Below are 9,823 nucleotides of genomic sequence, written 5' to 3'. Positions count from 1 at the left end.
AATAAGATCAATTGTTGAAAAGGAACTTACTTGGCACTGATTTTCTATGTCAATGCCGAAGATTACGTGAAGGAACCAGTGAATAATTGACTAATTAAGGAAGCTGTTTTTGCATGTCAAATTCAATGTGATAGGTAATTAGACAACAAAAACAACTCAAGAAAAGAGCAGTGGATGTGACCATGGGTCCGCCCTACGGAAGGGTGGTCTCGATTGGCCAGGAACTTTTCTTAAGGGAATTGATAGCAAAGTAACGATGACCTAGAATCTAGAAAGCTAGAGTTCCGATTTATACTGTTCTAGAGAAACGAAATGGGAGTATGCCTTACAGGTAGAGAGGCCGAGCTTCATATCCCTCTCGTTTCCCATTCTCCTTGAACCAAGTGTAGTATAAATCCGGTTCGACCCTGACGTATCTGCATAAAGTAGTTCGTCTGGAGCTCTTTGCTAGCTATCCCTTAGGAGCTTGACCATTAGAAAACTCATGATTCAGGTCGATCCTAAGTGGGAATGGCTGGAATGCTTCCACTTCATGGAAAAATCGAGAAGTCCTACATTGCAAACCTCATGACATTCCGTGGGAGTACTGGGCGGCGCTTTCTAGACTCTCTTCCCAATGGGCAGGTGGACACGTTACAATTGGTATCAGAGCAAATCAACGAGATTTAATATTTACAAGAAAACTTAATGAGGGGAAGTAGAGAAAATGTTGCTGTTAAAAACATCTCCTTACTTACTTCGATATTGGCCTGCAGAATTGCGAAGCATGGAATAAAATCTTGGTGTTCCAAGTTATGTTTATGATTGCGATGCATGCCTCAAATTATCGACGGAGGCTAGGTATGATGAATATCCTAGACCGCATCTACAATCCTTCACCCTTGTATGTGGAATGGAGGTGGACGTGTGATTCAGGAATTTATTACATAGTTGCCCACCGACTAGCGTAGTTCCAGACCAACTTGAAGAGAATCAAGTGGATGGAGGACTTAAAAATCATGAAGTTGTTCATCTTTGTTGAGGCTCACACAAATGAAACCCTACACATCGGTGGTCGAAATGTCAAGTAGAGCACGTATGTGTACGAGGAAGTGACTCGAATACTCCGCGCCGACAGATTCAAGATGTTGGGACGTTATGAGAAGAACGGGTATCAAAGGAAAGGATGCCCTAATCTTCCTATGACCTATCGATTCTTGAAAGTCCATGACCCGAATCCATATTATCGCTTAGTTTCGGTAGTTGAATGTAACACAATCTTATTCTCCCCAAATTGATGTACCAATCAGCTTGTTCCATCTTTCCAAAAATAATTGTACTCAGAAGGGCTATGCCCATATGAATGAAATAGACTTTTTTATCAATGACTGTCTTGGCTGTAAGTGTTGGTAAAGAAGTTAAGTGATCAAGTCACTTGGGTAAAAGCTGAATTGGCCATGTAATATAATGTGAGAAACATTTAGCAAGTTCTTAACGTAAAGAAACTTATTGTCCAAGCACAACCTCAAGTACAGATTCCTAGTCCGACCCCTACACTAAGTACAGCTGTAATCCAAGAGAAGAAGTTTCTTATCAAGCAAATCAAGCCACCAGAATTCAATGGCAAGGGAAGGACCGTCCAAACTGATACCGAGATTTGGATCGATCCATGGAGGATTATTTCGAAGTAGAAGGAACTCCACCCGCTAACCAGGCTATGCTTGCCAAATGAAGCTTACCGTCGAAGCAAGGCTTTGGTGGAAACAATGATGCAAAGACCAAGGGATCTCGGAAGGGTTAGTAAATTGGTAGAAGCTTAAGAAAGCTATGTGGGGGAGATATCTACCACTTGCCTACCGCACACAGAAGATGAACGAATTCTATGAACTGAAGCAGCTTGGTCTATCCCTTGATGCATACTATTCAAAGTTCGTCTCTCTTTTGAAGTATGCACCACAAATGGATATGACACAACAGGTGTCAAAGTTTTGTGCTGGATTAAACCCACCCATTAACATCCTCTTGGAATAGATGCACCCAACAGACCTTCAAGACGCGCTCATTCGAGCTGCACCCATAATACACGAGGTGCAGACCAAGCCAAGAATAACAAGACTTGATCTTACAAGGATCAGAACAATGGAGTGTATAGGTCTTAGGCTAAGAGAGCGCAAGGCCAAAATTAGGCACAAAGGAAGAAAGCTAGGACCAACACTATCAATAATTTCATTCCTACCCAAGGTAATGGCCGCAATCTCTGTTGCTTCCATTGCAACAAGCCTGGTCATTTTAAAAGGTAGTGTCCCAAGATTAGCAGAGGACAATGTCAAGGGCCATCCCAAGGAACAAGGATCCGCCATCATGGCCAGAGGGAGAACCTCTAGTATTACCAATAAGGAGCTGTGTGATAAAGAAGACCCATGTATGGAAGCAGACATTGAGAGAGAAACGATCCATGGTGCTCTTCACAAGAAAGGCCCAAATCGCCAATTCTAGGTGATTCAAACACCATTGAATTATCAAGGTTAAAGCTTCAAAACCTTGATTGATTACGCATTCCTTCATTTCACGAGTCTTTGCAAGAAGATTAGGAACAGCCACAAAAGATGCACCTACCTTACTTATGGAATTAGCAAATGGTGGTGAGGTCACTTGTACTAGGCAAACTGCTACGGTAGAATTTCTACTGGGTGGAAAGTCGACTTCGGTTAGATTCACAGTTATGAACCTAGGTGCCCACGAGTGTTTGCTCGGAATGGATTGGCTTAAACCTAATGATGCCCACATTCAATGTGGAAAGGGCCAAGTCTCCTTCCCAAATTCTGGAGGGAAATTGGTCACAACTCAAGGAGAGACTAGGAAGCCAAAAATTCAATTGGCCAAAGCATCTCGGATAATCAATTTGACGATACCCTAGTATAATCCAAATAGGTAGAAGATCATGAGCCCTAGCTTTGTATTGTCCTTGAAACAATGAGGGCACACAAGCTTTATGGCAAAAAGAATAAGTGTGCATTTTCCAAGTGATAGATTGAATATCTAGGATTCATTGTATCAGCAGAAGGAATTTCAGTAGATCCGGCCAAGGTCAGAGACATTCTAGAGTGGCCAACACCAACAATTGTCAAAGAAATACGTAGTTTTCTTGGATTGACAGGATGGTACAAGGTCTTTATAAAAAACAATGCTTTGATTGCAGCACCTCCGACCAATCTACTGAAGAAGCAAGCATCAATTGTATGGTCACTTGCTGCTAAACACTCCAGCTTCCATAAACTAAAGCAAAGCTTGGTATCAGAACCTATTCTGAAACTTCCAGATCTTAGTAAGGATTTTGAAGTGATAACTGATGCTAGCACACTTACCTTAGGATGTGTGCTTATGAAAGAATGTCATCCTGTAGCATACTCTTCAAGGAAACTGAAGAGCCACGAAAGGAATTATGCTGCCCACAATTTGGAGCTTTTGTCTCTCATCCATGCTCTCAAGCTTTGGAGACACTACTTGCTGGGTAACAAGTTTATCCTAGTGATGGATCATAAAAGTCTTAAATGGATTTTTACCCAGAATGAGCTCAATAGGAGGCAATGTGGATGGATTGAAGTGCTAGAAGAATATAATTTTGAAATCAAATACCAGCTTGGAAAGGAGAATGTAGTTGCCGATGCACTCAGTCACAAGGCATTTTTGAATTCTCTAATTTTGCAAGATCCATCAACAGCCAGATCTCTAGCCAGAAAGGTATCCATGCTAAACAAACCAATTCTTGAGCTAGCTAAAGAAGAGGCATGCCATGACCCAACCCATCGGAAATCGCTAAGGGAGATCCCCATCAAGGATCAAGACCCAAAGCTTCAAACAAAGTATCAGGAATTCAATATCAATATTGGACTTGTCTACTATAGGACGAGATTATGTATACCAGCAAGCCAATCACTCAAGCAAAAGATACTTTTGGGAAGCTCATGACTCCCCTTTCTCAGGACATCTTGGCTATGCCAAGACCCTCAATGCAGTTAGAAAGAGCTATTATTGGGAGAGGCATTTGAGATCTAGAACATTGAGAGAATACCTCGTCCAGTGGAAAGATTATCCCGAAGAGGATGCCACTTGGATGGATGGAAGTACTCTCAACCAACAATACCCCTAGTTCTTCTCGAGATCAGGACATCTCTATTCCTCTAAGGGGGAGAGAATGTAATATTTTCCTAATGAAATATTAAGTGACCCTAGACCCTGCACACCACGCGCAAAAAGCAGTTCAAAATAATCTCCCGCATCGATAAATGCTGGTGGCTCAGTGCTCCCTCTGTATGCATTAATAAACTCCAGCTCCATGTCATGTTGTATGGAAGATCGTGCCTTGAAACCGCAAGCCCACACGGGAACACCCTTCACGGGAAAAATAAAAGGATAATGGATAATTTAGTGCAATTTTTTTTATTAATAACCCCCTCCCCCTTAGCCAATGCATGGCGGGGAGAGGGAGTATGAGTGTAAGAGGAGTTATGTAGTGGAGAAGCATGGGGAGGGGATCATGCTGGCTGCCACTTGGGTGGCTACCCTCCCCTACCCCCCCCCTTAGACCTATAAGACCTCCCCCCTCTCAAGCTTGAGGAGGGGGAGAGAGAGGGAAATCCTGGAGTCGTCTTGCTGCCTTCATGCCGCCAGGCTGCCGCCTCTGCCCACCACCATCATCATCCTCTTCGTCTCCTTCGTCGTCGTCATCCTGATCATCCTCTCCATTATTAGTTTCCCTCTCAAAGTAAATTCTTGCCAGAGAAGCTTGGAAGCTTCCATTAAAGGTCTCCCCTCCTTAAGCCCTTATTCACCCATGCTCTCGGGTTTTTCAAAAACCACAATTGTAAGGCCCATTCTTGCGCAGAAGAAGAGAACCCCGGGCAGAAAGAGCTTCGTAACACGTAAAGAGAGCCAGGAGGAAGTTGTTGAACCAAGATTTAATTCATCAATGGCTCCCAAGAAAATGGCGAGAGAAGCACATGCGGGAGCGTCCAACCAGAGTACACACATGGACAATGCTCCGGATCTTAATACCCAGGTTCCAATTGTATTCTCGCATGAAAGGGATGCGTTAAGCATGATGGCTTTTAGGAAAATTTAAATGCATTTATTCATTCATTACAAATTTTAGTGCATGAATATTTGGAATTGCTCGCACTCCCGTGGACAAGGGTAGTTGCAATCTTCTTGAACGAATAATGCATAACTTAGAAGATGATATCATGCTAAGAAGGATAGAGCTTATGTCACGTAATGCACTTATGATTTAAATTCATTGTCGTGGTTCATATAGAGGATAATCTTAGACGCCCAGTGAATGATGTCCAAATCGTCGCAATGCATGGAAAGGAATTATGAGCTTGCAAATTGCAAATTGCATGCAAAGATGGTCTCATGGCATTTGCTCATGCATGGAGTTGTTTTATCGAAGTTTGTATTTAGGAAAGGATGCATTTTCATATTAAAGATTGAATTCAATGCATTAAATGAAGGGTTTATAAGCATGGTTCTTGATGTAAATCAAGGTTGGGTTTATACGAGATAGCTCTGAATTTTCAATCATTGTAGTTTAGGCAAGGAAAAGTAATGATCATTGTAGAACTTATAGCTGCATAGAAGGAAACAGCCTATGAATCGCATATTTACATGGAATGTTATATCTTGCAATTATTTACATCTTTTGGGAAAGGTATTTGCATCTCTAAGGAAAGATTACCTCTTGTCACAAGACAATTAGATCAATTAGGTAAATTGCTTGTAATGGTGTAACTCAAATGATGATCACCTCAATGCGCTAGGTAGAGCTAAGCCACGATAAAATTCTGCCTAGTATCGCACTCGAGAAATCGACTTAATATTTCCGACCTTAGAGGTCCTACCCACATTCATGGAATATTAGGGTTATTTAAATTTCCATGCAAGGACGATCTAGGGTTCTTACGCTAGGGATCAATTTGCCGAATACTAGACTTCCGTTTGAATTTAGAAACCCTAGGGCCAAACTGGCCTGGTAGGGTTAGGGTTGGACTAGGTCAAGAGGACTCCCAAACCCTACATCTTGACCAAATGTATTCTTGACCAAGGAATACCATGTGAGGGGAGAAATAATCCCACAAGTCAGGTGCGATGCTTATCTCGTGCAAAAGTTGCAACATCACATGGTTTTGTGTCTAAATCACAAAGTAGAATTGCCATTCCTTAGGACAAGGTTGGCGAGTTCTAAGTACAAGTCTAATTTCCTAGAGGATGAGTAGGCATCTTGCTACATCACCCTTCTTTGAGGCTTATTTGCCAAGTTAGGTTAATTATGAATTGCCTAGCAAGCAATTGACCAATCAAGTTAGGGCGACGAGATTGCCCATGATTTATTATCTTTATTTTAAGGAAACATAAGGTGGAAACATTTTGGGTTAACTGGGTATAAACCCTTACCCAAAGAATAAAAGGGTAAACAAGCAACTTAGCTTACGAAACCCTTGGGATCTTGCCAAGTCACAATTGATCCCGGATCGAATGTTGGATGCATTCAGAGAGAAGGATTCACACCTTAGCAGTTGGCCGTATAAACGACCACTGGAATGCTTCTGTTTGTACAACTTAGAAGCACTCTTTGTACTTCTTTGCTCAAGGAATTAATGCTGAAAAATAACTAATGCTTCAGGTTGAAAGCCTGGAGGCAGCATCAGTTACCCCCGACTATCTAACTGACCCTATCCAAGGGGGTTGTTAGCCGCGCTGGGTACGTGGACCAAACCCACTATGAGAGATCTCTCCGTGGGTGCTACTTGGAGCAGGAGGACGCTTGGGTCCCAAAGGGGGCTCTGGATGTAAATCCCTTGACTCCAGACCCTGCACAAGCGGCCAACGTGACTCGATATTGGATCTTAAGGCCCGCATACTAGTCTACAGGCGGAAACTTGGAATAGTGATCCCTGAGGATTGCCGGAATTGCCTTCGGGCGGATTATGGAATAGCCTTCGGGTTGGATTATATGATGTATTCCAAAGACTGATAAATAAGATCAATTGTTGAGAAAGAACTTGCTTGACATTGTTTTTCTATGTCAGTGCCTAAGATTACTTGAAGGAACTAGTGAACAATTGGCTAATTAAGGAAGCTATTTTTGCTTGTCAAACTAAATGTGGTAGGTAATTAGACAACTAAAGCAACTTGAGGAAAGTGTAGTGGATGTGACCATGGGTCCGTCCTACGGAATGGTGGTCCCAGTTGGCCGAGAACTTTTCTCAAAGGAATTGACAGGAAAGTAACGATGACCTAGAATCTAGAAAGCTAGAGTCCCAATTTATACTGTTTTAGGGGAACAGAATGGGAGTATGCCTTACAGGCAGAGAGGTCGAGCTTGGCATCCCTCTCGTTTCTCATTCTCCTTGAACCAAGTGCACGCTTCGACTCTGATGTATCTGTGTAAAGTAGTTCGACGCTAGCTACCCTTTAGAAACTTGACCATTAGGAAACCCTTGATTCAGGTCGATCCTAAGTGGGAATGGCCGGAATACTTCCGCTTCATGGCAAACTCGAGAAGACCTAGATCGCAAACCCCGTGACATTCCGTTGGAGTGTCAGGCGGCGCTTTCTGGACTCTCTTCTTGATGGGTTGCTAAGACGTGTCCTATAAGTGGACAGGTGGACACGTTACAGTAGTGGGAAGGGATCAGTAACTGTAGTTGCATTCAACTTCCTATAATCCACACAAACTCTAATCTTGCCATTCTTCTTAGGTACAATAATAATGGGGGAAAACCAAGTCACCTCATTGACCGATTTAACGAATCCAACTCTCAATAACTTATCAATTTCCTCCTCAACCTACTTAGCATAGTTAGGATTCATTCAATACTACTTTTGAATAATCAGTTTAGCACCCTTTTTCAAGTTGATTCTATACTGACACAATACTGGGACAAACCCTTTCATGTTTGTATAATCCCAAGCAAAAATATCTTGAAATTCTTGACATAATTTGATAAGGTCCAATTTGAATACCTCATCGATAGGCTTTCCTTCCCCTTGTTCATTCAAATTAACTTCTTCAACCTCATCTTCAACTACCCTTGTAGATCTTCTCATGGTATGTTTGTACCTTTGTTTAGCTTAAAGAATAGCTTTGTGCCCTTCCTCTTCCTGTATATTATGATTATCCTTTTGCTAATCCTCTGTCCATTATTGATTTTCAGGTCCAATGCTGCATTTGTTTTCAAGAGAACTACTTCTTGGGTCCTGAATCAATTTTCCTTGACCAGTTCCTAGCCTCTCTTGGACATCAGGTTGATTCTACTCTTCAGGGACAGTAACAAATTGTTGTCCAGACAAATTTGAGACTGCAAAATAAACAGTTTGCTGCTCTAAACCTACATTCCCCTCCATTAGAGGAAACTCTTGATATCCTTGAACTATAGAAGGATTTTCTTGCAAAAATAATTCCTCCTCATCATCTTCTACTTCATCCACAAAATTAATGTTATGAGCCACTATAGGTCTTCTGGTTGAACTTTTCAACATAACTTTATTCACTATAAACAACTTAACCTCCTTAATGCCCCTAGGAATACAAACATGATCATTTTCCCAATCCTATTTCAACTTATTCAACTTAAACCAAGGTCTACCCAAAAGAATCTTGTAAGAATATCCTATTTTTGATATTCTTAGAACCACAAAGCTTACTTTGAACTTCAAGCCTGCCACTTTGATCAATTGATTTCGTAGAATACCCAAATATTGTAATCCTCTCTAATCTGCCATCCTAACTTGAAATGGAGCTAGTAGCAATTGCTCTTACTTTGTTGCCAAATATGTATGCTCAGGTAGTATATTCACTCTCAAACCACCATCTAGCAAAACATCTTCAAGATTCCTTCTAGAATATTCCACCTAAATTGTAGGAACTTAATAGTCCATCACCTCTTGCTGAGTTGACAATCAAGAAATTCCTGATCCTGCACTACTGTGTTATCAAACATCTCCTTGTGTTTATGTTTAAGGTTCAACAATAGCTTTTCCCTAAAACTAGGAATTAAATCCAAAATTTATTCTAGGGCTAAGTCCAAAGAACACTTTGCTAAAGCATGAAATAACTCCTCAAAGCCATCTTGCTATGTCTTTTCAAAAACTAAGCCATTAGAAAATTGTTCTTGATGTTGAAGGAACTACCTTGTAGCTCAGGAGACTAGTCCTCAGTTCAGGGAACTACATTCCAGAACCTTTACTATCATCTGATTGCTCAAATTGAGATTTTTCAGCAAGCTTCTGAAACTTTTTAACTTGCCTTATGGTTTTTTTCCTTGTCTTCTCTTCTTCCTACCAATCAAGCTTTGGGCCTGCTTGACTCCTAGTGACTGCTAGTACCAATGCTTCATGAGGACATTCTTCCACTTGAATGCAATTAGAACAATCACATTCAACATGCAAACTTACAATATTTGATATTCTTGACACATTTTGTGACCCTTTGGGAACTATTTTAGGATACCTTTCCTCGTAAGTAATAACATTTGAATCTTCCAAGGGCTGCCTTTGCTCTTGTTGGTCAAGAAGCTCTATGAGAACTGCTGCAACCGGGGCACGTGGTTACTGTGGATGAGATGCTTCTATAGGTCTTTCGTCATTCATAGTTGGGTCCAAAAAAATGCCCTTGACCACCACAATAATGACATGCTCCCATTTGTGTAGGTTGTTGCTGTGCCTGAAAATTTTGCCAAGGCTATCTTACTGGCATTCTTTTGGGTCCTCTAAAAGACCTCTCAGGCATTATGTCTGACATAATCTGATAAACTGCACCTGGCTGCATAGGTCTAGGCCTACA

This window comes from Lygodium microphyllum, chromosome 13, assembly GCF_053477565.2.
Source record: "Lygodium microphyllum isolate KBCC chromosome 13, Lygodium_microphyllum_v1.1.10, whole genome shotgun sequence".
NCBI lineage: Eukaryota > Viridiplantae > Streptophyta > Polypodiopsida > Schizaeales > Lygodiaceae > Lygodium > Lygodium microphyllum.
The sequence above is the reverse complement of the archived record's forward strand: the minus strand, read 5'-3'. Positions refer to the sequence as shown.